Raw genomic sequence first — 22290 nt, forward strand, 5'->3', positions numbered from 1 at the left:
TTCATCTCTTAAATGCTCTTCTTTGTGCTATGGTCGGTGTTTCACTCCTATGTTCCATTCTCAACTTCTGATCTGAGAAGGCTCTAGGAAGAGGCATCACAGCGGGGAGCCTTGCCCAACTTGAGGGAATGAGAGGGAAAGGCATTCTGCATTTTGCTTCAACTACCTGTGCCGAAAATCTTTTAACATTTTGCTTTGAGACAAGAGGTGACTCAGCTGCACCTTCAACAGGTTCGCCATTTTCCAGGTGGATATTGCTGTGCCCATGAAGACATCTTATTGCAGCTGTAGCAGTTGGCATGATCCGACTTGAGGCAGCAGCAGCAAACTGAATGAGAGTCTGTGATAGGCATGTGGTATCCACAAGCGCAGGCCACTAAACTACTGACTGTATTATTTTGGATTTCTCTATTTCTCTTGGGCTGCCAAGGCAGCAGAACAGAAAATTTTGTAATGAGCAGGAAAAAGCCTCCCCCTACAAAAAAAAAAAAAAGGCAAAACAAGGCCAAAACAAAATGAAGAGTGACTGGGAAGACATCTGTGCGGTAGCTTGGTGGAAGGCCAAGTGTGACTGCTGCCACTGCCATGCATGCTCAATAACGTCTTTCCTAAGCTCTAAGAGCTGGGTCTGAGTTGGCATCGTATACATAACATAGTAACATAGTACTGAAGGCAGAAAAAGAGCAAATGGTCTGGGGCTCAGCAAATTTCCTATGGTAGTAATTCAGAAGACGTCACCCACACATTATGGCTAATTAAAGCCTTCTTGTCAATGGCGAATGAATTAAATACCAGAATGAAACAAGAACATTAACGAGGTCAATATTCAGTAATCTGGGCAGCAGCAAAGCTATCCGGGTAAATATTCAGCAGGAGGTATGTCTCACTGAAAATACAAGGCTAAAGTTCCCCGGATAGTTATCTGGTAACTTAACCCTTAGCCGGCTTACTGAATATTGGCTGCTTTTTTTTTTTAAATAAAGTAGCCAGCGAGCAGCCCTGGTCTCTCCCAATGCCCCTAATTAAAAAGTAAGTATCCTGCCAGCAGCCCCGATCCCGCCCCACAATTCTACATCTAAACCAATCCTCCCTCCCTAATTGTGCGTTGAGTAAAACAATATTTTCTCTTCTTAGTTTTAAACGTATCACCCAGTGACTTCATTGTGTGTCCCCTGGTCTTCCTACTCTTAATGTTTACTTGTTCCACTCCACCCATTATTTTATAGACCTCTATCATATCCGCTCAGCCGTTTCTTCTCCAAGCTGAAGAGTCCTAACCTCTTTAGTCTTTCCTTATGGGGATTCCTTCCATCCCCTTTATCATTTTGTTCGTCCTTCTCTGTACCTTTTCTAATTCTGTTATAAGTAGATTATCTTTTCCCTCAACATTAACTCTTCAGCACAGATAATATGCATACAGGAAGCCTATTATTTCTCACTTAAACTTAAAAAAAAAAGCTTTGTATACAAAAACCTCTCTTTACAATAGATGTATTGTGCAAAAAAGATTTGGGAGCCCACAGTCTCCAGTATGATACAGCTGCAGACTTAAAACACTATTTTTAGTTTTAACTTGGCCAAAGTTAAAAAAAAACCTAGGCATTAAATAAGCAAAGCTTGAGCAACACACAGAGTCAGTGAAAATGTCAATCCAAAACCACAGTTCCTTTTTAAAATAATAGTGAAGGACCAAGAGCACTCAACACACTACAGGAGGAACATTTCTGGTTATCTGAATTTCACCTAAACTTATGACCCACTGTACAAATATTTCCTAAATTACAAAGCAAAATAAATAAATAAATAAAATAAAACAGATTTGTATTTCTAGGAAGTTTAGGAGGAACCACTGCGGCTTCAGCCAGTCTGGGGTCAGGAGGAGCTGCTGCCACTGCCTGCTCACATCAAAGAGTGGCTGAAGGGAGGGGAAAAAGGGGAGAGACAAGAGATTAACAAAACAAATAAAGCTAGCCAAAAAATTCCAAATATTGGACCAAAAATCCCCAAAGAAAAAAAGATAGAAAAAAATGACAACAAACAAAAAAGCAAAATAAACCCCTTCCCCCAAAAAACACCAAAAGAATAAAAAAAAAAAGAGCCTGAGTAAAGTTACAAATAAAAAAGTTTTGATCTGACCCTATAGCTCTCGCCTCTCAAATTTTTTAAATATTTTCCCACCCTGTGGCCAATTCAGGATTTTCTGGTTAATGTAAACCGGTCATTTACTCTTTTAGATAATATAAGAACTAGGAGGCATGCCATGAAGTTAGCAAGTAGCATATTTAAAACAAATTGAAGAAATTAATTATGCGTTGAGTGAAAAATAAGCTCTGGAATTCATTGCCAGAGGACGTGGTTAAGACAGTTAGCTTATTTGGGTTTTGAAAAGTTCCTGGAGAAGAAGTCCATAAACAGGCCAGGTTTTCAGGATATCTACAATGAATATGCATGAGACAGATTTGCATGGCAACACCCCAGCTTCTAAAAATTATCTTATGTCATTTTGGAGTAGTATTTCAGTGATAAGAAGCAATGGATCTTATGAAAGACCATCACAGCGTGCTTCAGATACTAACCACTGCCATTTCCAAACTGCCCCCCCCCCATTCTGGAGGTTCTGCAGTTGACCTTCTCAGAAGTAGTTTGCTTGCAAGGCCTTGCTATTATGAGGAGATAAGCTCTCTCTCTCTCTGACACACACATTCCTTCATTGTGCTGCTGCTCATATGCTCACACAGTGAGTGCCCCTGCTCCAGTACTGCCACATCATTATCTAAAACATTTTTGCTTGCTCTTCCCCAGTCTGCAGCAGCCCTCTCGCTCCTCACCCCTTCTTAACCCTGCAGGTGACACACTGGTTCCACAGCCAGCTAACCCTTTCAGGAGGAAAGTCCAGCCTACAGAAGCCTGTCCAACACTGCTCAGGCACTTCCTCTCGAGTCACCCCATCCTTTTTTCTGATTGTGGTTTGCCTCCACCTCTCCATACCCACCCCCCATTACAGAGTATTTCCATTGGCTGAGTGCTGCAGAGTCTGCTGTTTTTATGGTTCCCCCAGGCTCTGCAATGCCTACCTACTCCAAAAGAGGGGAGGGGAGAGCAGACTAATCTATGCTGTCCTTCCAGGGCTTAAAAAGAAAAATGAATCCCCGGCTGAGACAGGAGAGAAACTCAGAAACCAAAGCAGCACAGTTCCAGAATCCATCTTTGCCTCATGGATCCAGTCCAACCAGGGCTAGTGCAAGGGCTCCTTCTGAGACTGTAGGAAGTGTTTTCTGTAATGCTCTTGGGCTAAGTTTGGATACTAGCCTCTAAATGATTATGGGTTGGTAATTCAGTGAGCGACTCCATTTTATTTCCTGCTTTTTCTTTTGAATTGTGGCCCTCTCCCTCTGAATATTGTGGACTTTTGTGTATTTTCTTATTTATTCTCACTTCAAATACCTGGTGTTATCTCTATTTTGGTGTACACTTTTCTTAATGAAGTATTTTCTTGGGGGGTTTTTTCTGTTTAAATATGATTTTAAAAATTATGCATTATAGTACTTTTTACATTAAAAAATCCATTTAAAGTACAGTTTTATGAGGCAGGTGCCAGTACTTCTCTTACAAGCAGATATTCTTCCAAAGATGGCCCTTCCGCTCTTTTTGGTGTCATCAAATTCCATTCTCTCTGCAGCAGCAGCAGCTTCTCCCCCAGGAGTGACAGAGGGAAGGGCATCTGTCTAAGACTCCGTAGCAGACATTGTGTAAGCCGGGTACCCGTTTTTGACAGCTCTGAAGTCCATCTTCTCACCTCTTCTTGTGGGGGGAAAGGTCCTATTCTTTCTCCCAAAGTGGAACTGGGTCACCAAGGACCTATAAGGTCCTGAAAATTGAGGAATATGGCTATCACGTGCACTTCTCTTAATGTTTTCTGACCCAACAGATTTAGGTCTTAAATTCAGACCCGTTTCAGTCTGCCTATCTGCAGTTGGAAGGGGCATTGTCTCTCTTGACTAGGGTGATCAAACCTGTACCTTCCCAGGAGGGTGGCCAGGGTTTGTAATCCCAATATTTCCTAGAGGGGAAGTATGCTGCAGAAGGACTGAAAGGGAGATCAGATGAAATCCCTGTAAAATCCTCATCGCCTGACCACAACCCTGATGTTGAAGAAGGTGACGGAGGAAGAGTCCTATGCTGGCCTGGAAACTCAGACTGAATTAAGCCTACTTCTTCAATCTCTAATCCATGAAGGGATTCCCCTTGGAGGAGGAGAATCCACCACCCCTGCTGAAGAATTACTCTCAATACTGGCAGCTCTTGCAGCGAAGTTTGGGGAAACTTGGAGCAGCTCTACTATGCAGGAAAAATTCCTCCATCTTGGATAGGAGAGGCTCTAATTTTCCTCTCCTGTCTTCAGGACCTAAAAAGGCAAAGAAATTCTTGATTAACTCCAATATCAGGGCCTCCACTGGTTGGGGGACATGCAACCACAGCTATAGCAGTTCGATGAGTCATGGTCTGGGTCCAAGCACTGAGAGCAAATGGAGTGGGTATCTCTGATGAACATAAGTCCACCTCAAATGAAGTCCTTAAACCCGCTTACTGTCAAGTTTCTTGGCTTTTGGCTTTACCGATTTTGACTCCTCATTCTTATTTTCTCTTTGTTTGGAACTTAAAAGCTCAGTTGGAGAGGCTGCCAAGGCAGCAGTGAAAAAATATTTAAGCAATAAGTCAGAAAAGAGATACTAGACCCCAAAACGTCAGATAAAATTTGAGAGGCAGACTGGGACACATCTCTACGCTAGCTTGGATAAAGAAAGACTGAGGGGCACACAAGGCAGTGTATGCATGCAGGAACTCCCATGCATGCTCAGTAAAACTTTACTTAGCTTAGAGAGCTGGGTTTGTTTTGGTGCCATCAGATGATGTCAACCACTCATAATGGCTAAGTCATGCCTACTTGTTGACGGACAAAAAGCATATCTAGTCTCTTAAATGAAAACTGCACTAAAAATTTACCAACATATTTAATCTGAATAACATCACCATGAAAAGGGTATTGGTTTGCTTTACCTCACAAGTTAAACAAAAAAAAAAAGAGACACAAATAGGTTGCTATAATACATTGGAGAGCTTTGAAAGTTAAAAAAAAAAAAATCCTTTGTTATTCCCATGAGGAATTATTATAGGTTTTGAAATGCAAAAGTACTAACAAGTCACCAATTTAATACAACAAAAAGTAAAACAAAATACCTTAATAGGTAATTACTTCTACTCTCTTGCTGAAAGTAAAATACCTACCATAAAAATGGTACATCTGTTTTGTTTTCCCCTGAAGAACTAGATGTTTGAATAGGTCACGTTTCAGTTATTTTAATTTCCAGTAAGAGAACAAAATTGCAATAAAAAAAGATGCATTCCCGGAATCAGGCTTCCAGCACGATACACTTCAGCTGTTACATGTAAATCTCATTTCAACAGAAATCTTTATATTGGGAACAGGATTCTGTCGCAGGATCTTAAAGAGAAGTGGCCCAGAGGGGATGCAAAGCAACACAGGCTTGCTTGCTCTCTCTCATTAAATGATGGTACTTAAATGAATAATGTAAACACCACACAATCCTCTCCTTATGCTTAGCACTAGGCAAGTCAACCTTTGTACTGAGGACTGTAAAGAGAACAAACTTTTTGCTCTTCCTGTAAAGATGTCCTTAGTCAAACCTAAGACCTCTGAGTTCTGCCAGTATAAAAATAAAAAGATTAAAAAGATACTGATTACTTATGTTTCTTAAAATTCATATTAAGGACTGACTCAATTTAAAAGAAGCCTTTTTGTTTTCTCCAGGCAATTCGTTCAGGATTTTAGTTAGCAGTAGCTATGATCAAGTTTATAAAACCCACTTTCTTTGGAAGGTGCTGGCACTGCTTAGTGTTTATAAAGGCATGTTTATACAACAGTACAGTGGGAATGTGATCACAGATTACCTTTCATGGGATATCAAAAAGCACACACTGCACGTTCTTTATAGTCCATGTAGTTTTCAAGGAGATGGTGAAATATTATGATTAGGGATGGGCATTTGCTGCTGTCGAAACTGGTTAATTTCAGGACCTGCTTATAAGCATTGGTGCCTCCACACCATGAAGCCATTAATTTTAATGAATGGCTAACATTAGGAAAACATTATTTAGACAATAGGCGGTGATACACATTCTGAGGAGAATGGGCAGAAGCGGGAGAGCGGAGTTCCACGTGCACGAGGTGGTCCCACAGGTTTTTGCCACGATGAAAGGCAAAACGGGGAATATTATTAAAAATAACATGTGGGCTGAGAATTGGCCAGTGAGTGTCTAAGAATGGAACAAACCTGTCCAACCCGACTGGAAAAGGGTTAGACAAGTTTGTTCCGTTATTCTCCTCTGGCCTTGGGATACTCTCCGAACGGTCACTGTTCAGCATGCCTCTCCTCTCCATCGATCTCTGCGCTCTCACATCCTGTTACTGGGAAAGTACAGCCCCCCCCCCAGGACACTCGTCAACTTGTGTTTTGACTGTCGTAGTATGTGTGCTAACTTGTTCTTGTCCCTTGCTGTACATCGGGAAAAACAACACGTCCCCTAAAGACTCGTATTTTTTAACATCTCTTCTGCCTACGCACTGCAGCTCCCCTAGGGAATGGGAAGCATCACACTGAGCTGATGCTTCCCATTCCTTTGCTGACTTGAAATTTTTCACTCTCGACATGGTAAACCCCCTCCCTGAGAAGAGATAATTTCTCTGAATCCCTTACACGTACAGAACACCACTGGATTCACAAATGCCACTCTCTACCCCCTAACAGTCTGAACCGAGATACTGAGTGTTCCATTTTCCTATGATTTCACTCCTATTCCCGCTCTCTTCCTCTGTATTTATGATTGGCTTTGCAACCCCTGCTTGTGATTGGCTACCCTCCTCCAGCCTCAGATTGGCTTTGTCTGTACAGTTTTGTAACCCTCGTTTCTGATTGGTCACTTCCTTCCTTAGAGTTTGATTGGCCATCTCCTTTGGCACACATTTCTGTGTTTGGTTTATAACCCTCTTCATGTCAGTATTGTGGTAAGAGCTTCTCCCAAGTTACACGAATATTTTGTAAAAGGTATGTGGCACTGCTCAGTATCTTCTTTCCAAGCTTTGTATTTTTATTATTTTCTGTTTATTTCATAGTTTGAGCTACCTGCCTTTCAGTCCCTCCCATCGTGGCCTTCGGACGAAACACGGGTCCATGTCGGGGGACTTACCTCTCTGAGAGCTGTCTTTACACCATGCTATTTTGAAGCTCTTGAATGAAACCTTGCACACTGTTGAATAACCCACTTGTCGCCTGTTGTGAACACTTATAACTGATTACATGCAGCACTTCTTATTCTCTTTTCTAACTTATACAATCTGAGTAACACATATTGAAAAAGTCACAAGATGGGGCAAACAGATTTAATGGATCCTCAATGTGGCACTGTAGCAGGAGTTCCTCGTGCTAAACTACAGTCTTGTTCTGCACCCAGCGTTTTCCTCCTGCAACTTTGAACTTTCAGCTGAAATGAAACCAGAGCTGAGATCTAGCACCAGGCGACTTCATTTGCAACTACCCACAGATTTTCCCCCTATTTTACATCTCTCCCCTGTCCCAATTAACTTTAGTCTAAACACTGTGGCGCCAGCCCTCAGCTGTAGGCCATGCACCAGTGCTCCTTGCAAATCCTGCAATCATGGGCCCTAAATCCAACCACTAGGTGTCACTGTTGCATTATGACCAGGCCTCCCTTCATCCTACCCCAAGGATGCTTCTGCAGAATACCCAGCCTTGCTGACCTGAGGAGCAGAAGACCTGAGATGGGAATCAAATCTTGGTCCCTCCATATAGCAGTGCACAGAACTGACACTGGGCCAGCCCAAGACCGCATGGAACTTTTCTCACAATTGCAGAAACAAGCTTTACCCATATAACAAGTCGCCCATCTCCCATGCACCTGGCTCCACCCTCCAGTTAACACACCATAGTTGTCAGGATTGGATGAGTGTGATCACAGCATAATCCAGTACTGTTACACCATCTTAATTACGGCTCCTCCTCCCCACCCAAACACAGACAGATCAAAGCTCTTTCAAATCACCTCCACATCTTTCATTAATCTATTTTCTACCTCACACATAGCCCAAAGCCATCTCATCATCCCACTGTGGTTGACAAGATGATCTCCAAGACTTTTTCACTGTAGTTAGCTTAAGGGATGGGAGATCTGAGGTAGGAGCTAAATCTGGATCTTGCAGCTGTATTCATTAGAGTCCATTTCAGCTCACAGTTAAATCACCGCTGGTTGTTCCTTTTGAAAGCATTGGATTTCTGCGGTTGTCTTAGAATGTGTTCACTTTTGCAGAACAAACATGGCATTGGTTCTACTCTGGTAAATGCCAAAACAGTAAGAGAGCAGGAATAAGATTTAGGTTGCAAATTCCCTGTGTGTTATTTTACCTCTAAATACTTCAGCTTCCCTGCCAGTAAAAGGTTAATAATAGTAATGTATACTCCTTCATCTGTTTCTGCAGCTAAACACGATGCGATCACGGAATGTAAATGTAGTCATTTACCTCAAACGTGGCTGGCTACATGTATATTTGTGAAGTGCTATATTTATAAAGCACATTGGGACTACATCTGAATGAAAGATAGTATGTTTATGATAATTATTATGCAGTTTCAAGACACCCAGTGCAAGAACAACATTTTAGTCTGCCTCAGATACATGGCTACTTCATCTCAGCGGTCAGTAACAAATTCTATATCCACAGACCGTATATGCGACTGCGTATGTGGACAATTTTCTAAAGGTATTTATTTACCTAGGTAGAATGGCCTGTAAAAGGGTAAATATATCTTCCAACCTTCAATGTGGCTAAGCAGGGCTCACCCAGGGACAGGGATACATTGGGGGAGGCAAACACCACACGTAGCTTTCCGTTTCAAATCGACGTGTAATGTTTTGCCCCCTGTTCCTGCAGAAAAAAAGGAGGCACAAAGTACTTCACTTTGTAGGTAATTTTTAAAGGGAAACCTTCGGGCCAGTTTTCCTTTGAAAATAAACTACAAAGTCCATGGGTACAAAATTTCTGACCGACCTTGTACCTCTATGGGCTGTCTTCATTATTAAATAAAGCAGTGCATGAAATCTTTGAGCTGCATAGCTTTCAAAGCTCTTCAGTGCCTTTTCAGAAGAGACAGATTTATGAGTTTACAATGAACAAACAAGGAAAAGAATCATCACAGAGGCCTACGATAACAACTTGCAATATGGGTAAAAAGATGTATGCTATTAATTAAATCATTTTTACTTGGTACAACCACAGTTTCCACTGAAAATGTTCTGAGAGGAGATTTCTTTGAAATACTCTACACCAAAACTCATCAGAAATGTTGTCATGTCCTCTTATCTATATGCCACCTGATATTACTGCAGATTATTGGTGGTTTCATCTGAGAAAATGTTTAGACAGTATTTTAAATAGGATCTATTAGAGTTTATCATTACCAGACAAAGTGGAAGTGTCAAGTTTCTTAGGCTGGATTACTGTACTTATTAGGGTTTTTAACTTTTTTGGAGAGATTTACAAAATTGTACTGATATAGAGTAAAACTCAGCACTGTCTTTGGAAAAAGAAAATAAAAATTATTTATAATAAGACACTATGAGGTCCTTCTGTTTTTTTAAGGATGCTTTTAAGTATTTTTTTTTAAGTTTGCTGTTATTTTTACTTAATTGTACGTCTGAATTTATGTGCATTGACTATAAATGTGTTATGCTGGAGGCAGAAAACCCAAAGCTTTTCAAATAATTAATTAATTAAATAAAATATAGAGTTAGGGGAACGACATGTACTGCAACCACTGTGTCTGAAAAGAACCAGGAATGACTTTGCTGATGCTCAGTTTCATTGATGGAAGGCCCTTTACTAGCTCATCTCAACAGGAAAAAATTCCTTTGCCAGAAGCAGGACTATTTACGCTCATATGAAATTAATTCTTTGACCTGGAAAGTTGACCAGGAAGCCCAGGGACTAGAGGAGCTATATTGGGTTGAGGGAGGTGGACTGTTTACCAATTGTCCAGATATGGGAATATACAGACTCCCTGCTAATAAAGCTGTGCTGCTATAATCGCAAAGCATTTCATAAACACATAGGAGTGTTGAGAGGCTGAAGGGGAACATTTGATATTGATAGTGCATGTCCTTTACCACAAACCTAAGAAACATCTTTCAGATCCACAGCACATATACAATCCCTCGGCTGAATGAAAGGGAGAATCAACTAGAGGGAGTTCACCTTGAACCTCTCCTGAACTAGCAATTTAAAAGTCCAGTACAGGCCTCTTTCTCATTTGAGAACGGTTGAAGCTGAAGAATGAAATCCATTGGGTTCTCGAAGGACAAGAGAGACGTATGCAGTAGCCATATTTCACAATTTCCAAGGCTAACTGGGCCATAATGACCCAGAACCATTTCAGAAGGAAGGACTAAACCCTTCCCCCGCCACTGGAGGAGGCAGGACTCCGGGTTGTGAAAACCTGGTGCCCAGCTTAGGCTGTGTCTGCTGATGAGCCTTGGGCTGACCCAGAGTGGGCAGCTGCTATTGCTGAAGAGTGGGAGGAGCTTGATGTTGAAAAGAGCAGAAGAGAGGTCTTTGGAAAAATGAGCCCTAGTAAGAGGAATTCTGGCAGCAGGCAGGAGCCAGTTGATCTCCCATCGGGGCTGATGATGACTGTAATGTGGACTGATGTTCCTCAAAGGAGCGAACATCTTCTTCAGCTTGTTGCCAAATTGTCCCCTGAAAATTTTACTGCGAGATGATCATGCATATCTTCTTGGAGGCCACATGCCCACAAGCATGTGACTCTTCTGACCCCTATGGAAACAGCTGAAGTCTTCGCTACAGTATCAAAAGCTTTGTATATAGAACTGGTAAGGTACTTCTCACATTCCTCCATGTCTTCCACTGCTAAACAGAAGTCTGCCTGTTCTGGATCAGACAATTCTGTCATGGGTTTTAGCTTCTGGGTGCTAAATATCGCATTATGTAGAGCTGGTGAGTCACAATCTGGGCATTCAATTTTTTTCCCAAATGCATCCAATACCTTCAGGTCCCTCCCAGGGGCATGTTACAAGTGATCATCTGTGCACTTAGCACACTTCAATGCCAACTCCACCATCACAGAATCATGTGGCAATTGGATTACACCCAAATCCTGGAGCAGCCTGAACTCTATACCTTCAGGTCCAGTTTTTGGGTTGCTGAAAGGCACAATGTAGATGTCTACCACAACATCATCTGAAGGTCTTGGAGGAGTTTGTGAACTGGGACACCTGCAGAATCCATTGAGGGTTGAAGGAACTGAAGGAGCCCAAAGACATCCAATTCAAGGATCCTTTTCTTTTCTAATAGTGATGGCCAAGGTCTTTGCCAGCTTACTCTAAAACTTGGAAAGGCAGATATCCTCTGGAGGAGAGGTATGCTGATCGAATGGAATCCCTGTGGAATTTTCCTTGTCCCCGATCAAGGGGGAACATTAACCCATAACCCTGAAAATAAAGAAGGTGAATGAGGTGCAGACCTTGCCTGGACCAGTCGGAAAACATTTGGAAGGAATTTAAAATGAATGGAGCCCATTTTTTCCCCTTCTGATTCATGAAGGGACTTCTTCTGGAGGAGGAGAATCCATCACCTTATGCTTAGTACTTACTCCCAATGTTGGAAGCTATTGCAAAGAAGAATAAAGTGGTGATAAACTTGAGCAGACCCACTATGCTGGGAAATTTCCTCCATCTTGGATAGAAGAGGTTCTAGTGTTCCTCTTCAGTTTACAGTGTTCAAGGTGGCAAAGAAATAGTCCACTAGCTCTGATAATTGGCTCCCATCAGTTGAAGATCCACTGCGCTGGAGCTGGTGGAGGGACGTCCTCTTCAGACAGCCAGAATGCCTTACACAGGGCTGCTGGTAAAGTTGAAGAGAAACCTGGCACCTCTTCCTTTGTGCAGGCAGCCGGCTCTGAGATGCTCTGCATCAGCTATGTCTGCCATCAACTAGTGTCTTGCTCCATGGATATTGTTGGTACCTCCTGTCATGTCATGATGCCCACTGTGGTACTCTTGGATGTATGCATCAAAGCACTCTGCTCCATCACCATCAACAGAGCTTGTTGAATGAGCCTTAGAATGTGAACTGTGCCAATGACACGTACGTTGCCCTGGTCGGCTCTGGATAAAATATATGGCTTGGCACCATGGGGATCTTCTATGCAATGCCATTAAGGATGATAGGACCTAAGCCGATGAAGCTATGTTCTGCCTCAGAGTTTTGGTGGAGTCCTGTGCCAATATCTTCTCTTTGGCTCTGAGGGGAATGGCCCTGAAGAGGGTCCCCCATGTTGACTGGGCATTCTTCATAGCACCTCATCTGATGGCACAGGCTCTGCCCCACACTGAGGTAGATCTGGAGGCCAGCATCACTAGGAGTGGAGCCTTTCCACATTTACAGGACTGCAAGTGGGATGCTTCCTGTCTTGACTTCTTGGACTGAATATGATGATGCTTTACTCCTCGACTTCTTGTGCTGAGGCTTATCCTCCAATACCTTCCTTAGGGCCTCCAACTTCCAGGCATGGTGCTACAATGCCCTGGGGGACGTCAAACCACAACTGTAACAATTGGGAGAACCTGTGGTCTGTGACCCAAACAGCAGGAGCAGATGGAGTGCATACCTATGGACATCTGGTACCCACAGATGCAGGTCTTGAATCCCATTTACCACTATCTTCTTGGCCTTCGGTGTCTCCATACTCTAATATCTTCTTATGATTTTTTTATGTATTTATTTTTTTTTAGACTGTAGTTCTGTTTGAGGGGTTGCCATGGCAGTGGCAGAAAAATTAGAAAGCAATAAGACGGGGTACTAGGCACCAAAAAGTAGAAACAGTATGTTAAGCTAGCTCTTACTCTCTTAATCGTCCTGAATTCTTCACCTTGTTTTTGTAACTTTTCTTCTATTTTAATTGGTTATCCCTGGTTTTGCTGTAAACTGGTACGATAAGATATTTGTCTTGAGCATCGGTATATTAAAAGAGTTTAAATAAATAAATACATAAATCTCTCAAAAATTCTGTATCAGTCTCCAGTTCTGTTGTGTGTAAAAAAAACCAGGGGAGGTAATTTTCAAAGGAATTATGTTGTACATGTAACATATTGTAGCAATCTTCAAAGCCCATTAACACGCTTAAAGTGCACTTATGTATGTAAAAACTATTGACAATTCAATGGCATATATTGTAGTAATTTTTAAAAGCCCACTTACACATGGAAAGTGCATTTACACAAGTAAAATCCAGTTTTAAGCATGTAAATCATTTTGAAAATTAGTCTGTACTCTCAGTCGGGGGGGGGTGGGGGTTTAATATTGCATTGATAACTTGTTGGTTGTCTAGTGTCTCACTGTTTGTATATTTTACATGTGAAGACTAATAAAAACCGTCAATCAAAAAAAAAAAAAAAAAGTAAGTGCACAAGTTTTCACATGCCTTCTAATGCAAAAATGTACTCCATAGACTATTGACATTACTTCATGCATTCTCAAATCTTCTTCTTCATATTATCTATTAAAGCCATAGGTTGTTGGCAAAACTTATTCACATTTAAAGTTCAGCACAAACTTACAAGATTTCCATACAGATTTGGATTACTATTCTTCAGATGCTCGTTTTCACATTGCATAGAAGCACTACAAGAGTCCACTTAGTTTATATGGCTAATTGTTGCACACAATCAAATTGCAAAGTAATAAATCTGCTTGCAGACCTGAATCTGACAAACTGTACAAGTTTCACATGAACCAACCTACAGCAAAGCATCCTAAGTTTCAGGTACCCAATGCGATTATAACAGTGCATGTACACTTGGTATCTGGAAGTCACGGAGTCTAAGCAATTGTATAAATAAATAAAACCACAAGTTGTCTCTTTGAAAGAAACCCAGTACATAAAACTCACTAACATCCTTCTGCACATATACAGGGCGGACTTTAAAAGCCATTTACTTCAAACTACATTTGTTGAGCTAGCCATTCTAAAACAAATTAGGTTTGCTTTAAAAAGCAAGCATGAGGGCTATGATGCTGTATTGGGAAAATTTTGGAAGTGGCTTTGAACATTTCTGGCTTTTGAGCATTCATTGGACTGCCATCTCATTGAATCTCAATCTCCGACAAACAAATGTCATGTCGTGCTGTTCAGATCCTGTTGGTTAATCACTTGCTATGTATCATAAGTGTCATATTGGCATTTCTTTGGTGGCATTGAGTGCCCATGTCTGTGACCTGTTTTTGAAAAATAAAAAGTTATTTAAAAAAAAAAAAAAAAAAAAAAGCCCATTTACCTGGGTAAAAGGGCTTTTTCAAAAATGACCCACCCTTCATGAGGCTAAAGCTAGATGTATAGTTCCACAACATGGGGTCTTTTACCCTTACTGTGCAGAAGTGTTCTCAGAAATTGGATTAGGTCAGCAGAAGCAACAAACGCACACAGTTTTGCATTTTCTGTTATTTTCCATGGAAAAAGCACTCACAAAAAAAAAAAAAAAGCCCATGCAAGTCTCTGCGAGCCCCTGTTCCCAGGACAGTTTTCAAAGTGAAAGTATGCTCATACTTTCCCTTTGAGAACTGATGTAGATAGACTTTGAATCTATTTACCTACTCTTCATAATTGCCCCAATAAAGTATTGAATCTCCAACTGTGTTTTCTGAAAAAGAATCGATATAACCCTGCAGTTCTTCAGATTCCTGTTTTGGTTTTATTATTCATAGTGACTTTCATCCTTGCTTGACAGAGCGATTAAAACCTTACTTCCAAATCTCTCCTTTATTCTGCCTGAACCTTCTTCCCTTTTCTGTAATTTTACTTAGATCAGTGAGAATCCAAAAGAGGTCTTCCTTCTCATGGTACAAGGTACCTGTTCCTTGACGTTTTTCGAGGTGACCAATAATTCAGGATCTCTCAAGATATGAACCATCATTAGTCTTAGGTAATTTTTGCTGCTGGTTTAAGGGAAGGCGGTGGATGCACTCTTTCAATCTCAAATTCCTTCCTAAGTGGATGTTGCATTGGTTCTTGCAAAAAAATGTTTCCATAATGAAACTTCAGGGAGGAAGACTCAGAACCAACGTCAGCAAATATTTCTTCATGGAGAGGGTGATGGATACCTGGAATGCCCTTCCGGAGGAGGAGGTGAAGACTAAATCAGTGAAAGATTTCAAAAGGGCATGGGATAAACACTGTGGATCCCTAAAGGTTAGAAGATGGAAATGAAGAAAAGAGTGCATGAGGTAACTTGCTGGTGTGGCAGTTATTAACCGTAACCAATAAGCCTGTTTGAGTTCCATCTGCTTCAACGGCAGATGGAACTCAAACACTGTCTCTGTTTCAACGGCTGGGACGAAAGAGGAAATGGGGGATTAGACAGAAGATGGAAACGAAGAAAAGAGTGTATGGGGTAACTTGCTGGTGTGGCGGTTACTACCCTTAACCAAGAAGCCTTCATACTGTTGATGCAACCCTATCATTCTCTCTGCTTCAATGGCAAGAGGTGATGGGAATTGGACTCAAACAGCAACCAACAAGGCCCCTGACTAGATGGTCTGGGAGGCTGTTAGGTATGGGGGGAATTGTATGGCGTGGCAGATGTTGCCATGAACTTGCTGGGTAGACTGGATGACCGTTTGGTCCTTTTCTGCCATCATATCTATGTTTCTATGTCTACTTGCAAGCCATGTGTTGATATCCCAACTGAGGACTCGATTAGATAGTTTGAAAAGCTCTGCTCTGTATAACAACCATGGGCCATGTGCACATTGTGTTACAGGGGAAATATTTTAGCCCTTCTGGGAAAGCTATGTTTATGTTAGGGCACAAACATTTTTCTGCATCACTCATATTTTGATCTATTCATACAAAACCACCCAGGATATCCAGTGCTACGAGATTCAAATATCCTGAGCTGCAGCACCTCTGCAAATGATAGCTTTGATTAAATTAGTTCTTACCTAATAATTTCCTTTCTTGGAGTCTAATCAGACCAGTCCAGACGAATGGGTAGATAAGGATCCACAGATTCATGGACATCACCCCCTCATGTGTATCTGTGTTGACCTCAGCAGTACTATATTTATAACAAGCTAACTGAGGACAACTTCAATTAAACAGATTTCCTTTTTTTTTTTTTTGCAACCAAAGGGCTTCCAAAAGGAAAGAAAATCAACTAGAAAACAGGATAATCGACTATCAATCATCTGCTTGAAGACAAATTCACACATCTCTATTATTTTGCAAATCAACTCAAGATTTATGCAATTTTTGAAGCACAGGGAAAGTCCTGAACTGGTAGGAAAGGAAATTATCAGGTAAGAACTAATTTCACCTTCTTCATCCAGTCAGACCAGTCCATGAATGGGATGTACCCAAACTACTCTTTAACTGGGCAGGATGTAGCCAAAACCATTCTCAACACCTTGGAGGTGAAGAACACCTCCTCTTTGATTATCACATCCAAGAGATAATCTTCGAAAAGAATACAAGACCAAGTCACTGCCTTACAAATCTCCCAAGGAGACACAAAAAGCAGCTCTACCCGTGAAGTAGCCTGAACTCCTGTGGAATGAGCCCTAATCTGTTTAGGTAAGGGCTGACCATTATCCACATATGCTGCAGTAATAATCTCTTTAATCCAATGTACTAGCATAGCTTTAGAAGCTGCCTCATTTTTTTGCACTCTACTATGCAGCACAAAATATGACCTGAATTCCTGAAAGCATTAGAGACCTTGAGGTATCTCAAAAGAACTCTCCTTACATCTAAGGAGTGAAGCAACCTGTCCTCCACCAAGTCGATATGTTGGATAAAGGAAATCAAACCGATAGCCTGATTCACATGAAAGGCTTTACCACATCCTTTGTGATCGATAAAAATAGCTCCCTGCAAGAAAGTGCCCGCAACTCCGAAATTCTCTGAGCAGAACAAATGGCCACTAAGAAAACTGCCTTCAGTGCAAGCAGCTTTAGCAAAATGAGCTTAACAGACTCAAATCGTGGCCCTGATAAAAATGATAACACAACATTGAGGTCCCAAGATGACACGGGAACCTGAATCAGAGGCCTAATGTGCTGACAGCCTTAAAAAAAACCCCTAAGATTCATCTGGATGGGAAGACAAGGGCTACCCAATATACACCTTCTGTAGCATGCAATAACTGGACCTGTATCTTCAAGGAATTAAGTGCCAAACCCTTTGAAAGACCTTCCTGTAAAAAGCACTGATGCTTTGCTAGGAATAAACTACCATCCAATCCTCAAAAACTCTCCAAATTCTCACATAAGTTATCAAAGTAGAAGACTTCCTAACAGAAGAGTATTTACTAATGGCCTAATATTAATTCCCCCAGCATGCGCCAATACTGGGAGATATGCACGTGGCCGGGTCTCGTGCACGCTGATTGCATTTTCAAAGCGGCCCAGGCACACGTGTATCACCCAGTACACATAGAAGAGCTGGGTTCGTAAAAATGGGTGGACCGGGGTGGGGTAGGGGCAGGGTAGCGGCCGGCCAGGACAGTGCCCTTAGGGGCTGTCCCAGTGAAGCACGTGCCTTTACTGCCACTCGGGAGAGCAGGTAAGTTCCAAAATAAAAAATATTAGGTTGGTTAGGGGGGTTTAAGGGTCAGGGAGGGAAAGAGGGAAGACAGGGTAGGTAGGGGGTTAAGGAAGTTCCCATAAAGGAGCGGAGTGGGAGGGAACGTACATGCGCATGCCGATATAAAAATCAGGCGCGCACGTGCGTGCAGGTAGCAGATTTTATAACATGCGCACATCGACGCCTGCATATTATAAAATCGACGTGTCCATGGGTGCGCGCCGGGAAACGTGCGCGCACATGGATGCCCGCTTGGTTCTTTGAAAATTTACCCCTAAGCTAGGAGGATAGCCCTTTTTCACTAGAGGAGCCCTCTCAAGGGCCAAGCCCATAAGACAAAATCAATCTGGATCTTTGTGCAGAATTGGAGGGTAGATCTCTGTGAGCTGGAAGCCTTAATGGCCTTCTGTGCAACAACTGCGAAAGGTGTGGATACGAAGGGCACTACAGTCAGTCTGGGGCCACTAAAATCACCAGACCTGGATATTCTGAAATCCTGTAATGCACTCTCTCTATCATGGGCCATGGAAGAAACACATATAGGAGGAGCACTTCTGTCAGCCAGTTCTAGCCTAAAACTTTGAATCCAGCTGAAATACCTCTCCATCTTCGTATTCTTGATGGTCACAATGAGGTCATCAATGGAATGCCTCATCCGGCCACAATTTGATCGAAAGCTGCCCGAGACAGTGAGCACGCCCCTAGGATCAAAAACATTGCCCCAGGCATTGCTCAACTTAAGGGAGAGAATTTAAGGCTTTTAATCTCAGGAACTGCCTCTTTTTTTTTTGTTTTTTTATTTCAAATTTCCTATGTGAGGATCATTCTCAAAAGATAGTGAAAGATGGCCTTTCACCTCACGAGCTGCTTCCCAAACTTTTCGTCCTATTCAGCCTACCAGACCTCCAGGATGCTTGCTGACCATCCACTGTGGACAGAGAATACTGTCAGGCTGAGGTCAGCGTGGATGCATTTAAGGGGTGACGTCAGCAAACCTGCCTCCATCCGTGAGCTTAATCCATTTGTCTGGGACTGGTCTAACTGGAGGAAGAGGAATACGAAGGTCATTGTATCGTGGACATAAACTTGTTTGTTCTTGTGGATTTAATGTTATTGTATTTTTTGCTTAGAACTCAGTTTCTATTTTTGCAACTCAAAGCGCAATTGTAGAGCTAGTGGGTGCTCTCGGAATGAAATATTCAGGCAAGTGGGCTTAAAGCTGCCGCAATAGATTCACACGTGAATTCCATGGCACGCACAATGCCTTACAACAGCAGCTCTCTCGTTCCACAGAGTACTATTTTAGTCATTGTTTTCATTTTCTTTTTTTTTTTAAGAAACCAACAAAATATCTAACATCATGATGTACGTAAGACTGCTCCTAAATATGGGTCTCTTAAAATTTGGAGGTAAAGACCTCAGACTGCAGCGGTCAGCACTAAGCACAAAGACCAGTGCCACGGGATTCATTCATTGGTCAAAAACCTCCATTTCCGTCCTGAATTAATTTTTTCTTTTCTTTTTAGAACCAATAACTAATTAATCCTTAGACGCTGCAATAAAACACTGTATAAAGAGTACACTATTTTATTGTAATATGTCAGGATTAGTTATTGCTACTAGAAAAAAAGAAGAAAAACAAAAAAAGAAATTAAGGAAAAAATGGAGGTTTTTAATCAATAAATGAATCCCATGGTAATAGTCTTTGACTTAGTGCTGCCCGCTGCAGTCTGAGGTTTTTTCCTCTTCCAGTTTTTAAGAGACCCCTATTTATGAGCAGTGTTACGTACAGGATCTTAGAATACTCACCTAGGTATTTTGTTAGTTTCTTGAATTCTATCACAAGTTTTTTCCCCTTTGTTTTGTTATCTTTATTTTTTTATTATATTTAAAAGTAAACAGCAATTTTTTTTCACTGCAAGTTATTGCTGACTATGGCTAATCATTGTTTCCCTCTGCCTATATTGTTAGAAACTTGGGGAACTGCCAGTAACTTGTGAGTTATTTGGAAAAGGGGTGGTTATCTGCTTGTCTGCAGCACAGAACTATAACAAACAGAACTCATTGGTCTGACATTTTAAGTTCCTTCTACACTTGAAACAGATTACCGTAAATATAACCCATTAATAGTGCCTGCAGAAAAGCAAGATAAATTAACAGGATTATTTATGCTGTTATCCTATCCTACACTGTACACTGCACAAGAATAGCTGTATTGCTTAATGAAACCTCATACACTTTTGATCAGTAATTTAATCTGAGACCAGAGAAAATGATGCAGCTCTATAAGAGTTAATCTGAACCTGGATAGTGCAAGTCACTTATTCTCCAAAAAATGTAACCACAGTCAGGGTGATCCAGTACCGAGCGGTAGGAAGAGCTGCGTTAGTGCCTACGGCACCCGCGGTTACCGCCCGCACAGTGCAGCTCACCTACCGCTCAATCCTGAAGCCTAATTATATGTAAATGTAAGCCGCGTCCGAAAAGCCTTAGGCCCGCGCAACCAGGATACTGGATAGAGCGCCTATACAGGATCCTGGGTGCGCGGGCCTAAGGCTTCACGCCACGCTGGTATCTGTCATTTCAAATGTCATTTGAAATGACAGATACCAGGAAGCAACGGCGGCGACAGCGCAGAAGCAATGGCGAAACGACTTGTCAGTGTCCCCCCTCCTCTCGGAGCAGGGCGCGAAAAGCCGCCTTGCTCTGGGAGGAGGGGGGACACTGACAGCGGCGAAGACAGCGGCGAAGCGACTTTTCAGTGTCCCCCCTCCTCTCGGAGCAGGGCGCGGAAAGCCGCCTTGCTCCGAGAGGAGGGGGGACACTGACAACGCGAAGACAGCGGCGAAGCGACTTTTCAGTGTCCCCCCTCCTCTCGGAGCAGGGCGCGAAAAGCCGCCTTGCTCCGGGAGGAGGGGGGACACTGACAGCGACGAAGCTTTCCCCCAGCCCGGACACCGGCGAAGCCAGAAGACAGCGGCGGAGAAACGGCGAAGCGACTTTTCAGTGTCCCCCCTCCTCTCGGAGCAGGGCGCGAAAAGCCGCCTTGCTCCGAGAGGAGGGGGGACACTGACAGCGGCGAAGCAACTTACTTTTCTGAAGCCATCATCAGGATCGTAGCTCCTCCTGATGAAGACAAAGATGGCCGCCTGCACGGGGAAAGCGTGCAATTGGCCGCTGAAGACGCTTTTTTTTTTTTTTTTGGCTTCGGGAGCAGGGGAGAGGCCTGGGGCTGCCACGGAGACCGGCACCCATGATCGCGGCGGGGGCAGGTGAGCGGGGGCTGGGGGAAAGCTTTCCACCTACCCTTACCCATGCCTCTACCGCCTGGGTCAGTTTGCAGGTTAAACGCGCGACAAAACGGCAGGGAAAGGTAGCGTTAGTCGGGGCGCGGGTTACAGGATGCTAGGTGAATAGCTAATTCGCTCGTTTGCATGCAATATGCATGCCGCGGGCGGAAGGGGTTGCCCAGGGAATTTAGGCCGCGGTAGGAGTAGGTTAAAGGGGATTCGGGATCGCAGGAAGGGCTAACGCGGCCGAAAACGAAGTTAAAAACGGCTTAGGAGCAGGGTAAACGCGGCCGCACTTTACAGGATAGGCCTGATTGTGATTAAAACATAGGCACAATGAAGTTGCAAAACACCACAATTATCAAATGCATTTTGACAACTGATTTTTTTTTTTTTTGCAATTTCATTGTGAAAGTCAGTTATTGACATATTTGCCTGGTTCAGAGAAAGAAAACTGGTATGGTTTGGACATGTGGAAAGAAGTGAGAAAAGCAACTTATTAATGTGTTTGTTCTTATAGACCACAAACATCTATCTGACCACAATAAAACATTCATAAACACAGATAAGCAGATAAAATAAATTAAAACTATACAAAATAAAATAACATTAAAAACAGCATAGATACAGAATCATAAGACTGCTCATTTTGTTTTGATCTGAGGGAGTGTCAGCTCATAAAAGCTAGTCAACAAGTGTATTAAATTAATCCAATAAAAAGATATCATCTTAGTCAAACAAAAATGTGAATATTTCTGCAAAACGTTTAGTCAACATGGAGCAAAAAGTTACAGGTGAAAAGCACGAGATAATTGCAGGGAAGTATATCATCAATATTCAAACTAAAAAGTAAAAGTATTTAGTTGCAGAAATGCATAACCCTAAAGACATGAATGAATAATAATACTGCTGGATTTTTTTTAAATTTGGCTCAGCACCTTACTGGATTAAAATCTTCATGACATAAAAATCTACACTGGCAGGAAGGTGGATTGATTTAATATATTTCCTAAGAAAACAAAAGCTTATCTTTTATAGGTAAATCAAGAACCATAACGTTCCTGCTAGTCATTCCTTGCTAATATGGAATAGCTACTAGCAATATTTGAATTATTTTAACATAGTTCAGGAATTACTTTACATTTCGCCTACGATCTTTAAACACCAAACCGAACAGGAATTCATTCTCTAGTACTCCATGGCAATCAGGTCCAGAGAAACTTTCACATGGCTTGTGCAGCCTAAATAAAACG

At 42.1% G+C, this 22290-nt stretch overlaps 1 protein-coding gene across 14 annotated transcripts in view; it reads right to left on the minus strand.

The window, feature by feature from the left end:
* CLEC16A (C-type lectin domain containing 16A) overlaps positions 1 to 22290 on the minus strand; it is a 231073-nt gene that overhangs the window by 36618 nt on the left and 172165 nt on the right. The gene's annotated exons all lie outside the window — the stretch shown is intronic.

Source organism: Rhinatrema bivittatum, chromosome 14 (genome assembly GCF_901001135.1).
Source record: "Rhinatrema bivittatum chromosome 14, aRhiBiv1.1, whole genome shotgun sequence".
NCBI classification, from domain to species: Eukaryota; Metazoa; Chordata; class Amphibia; order Gymnophiona; family Rhinatrematidae; genus Rhinatrema; species Rhinatrema bivittatum.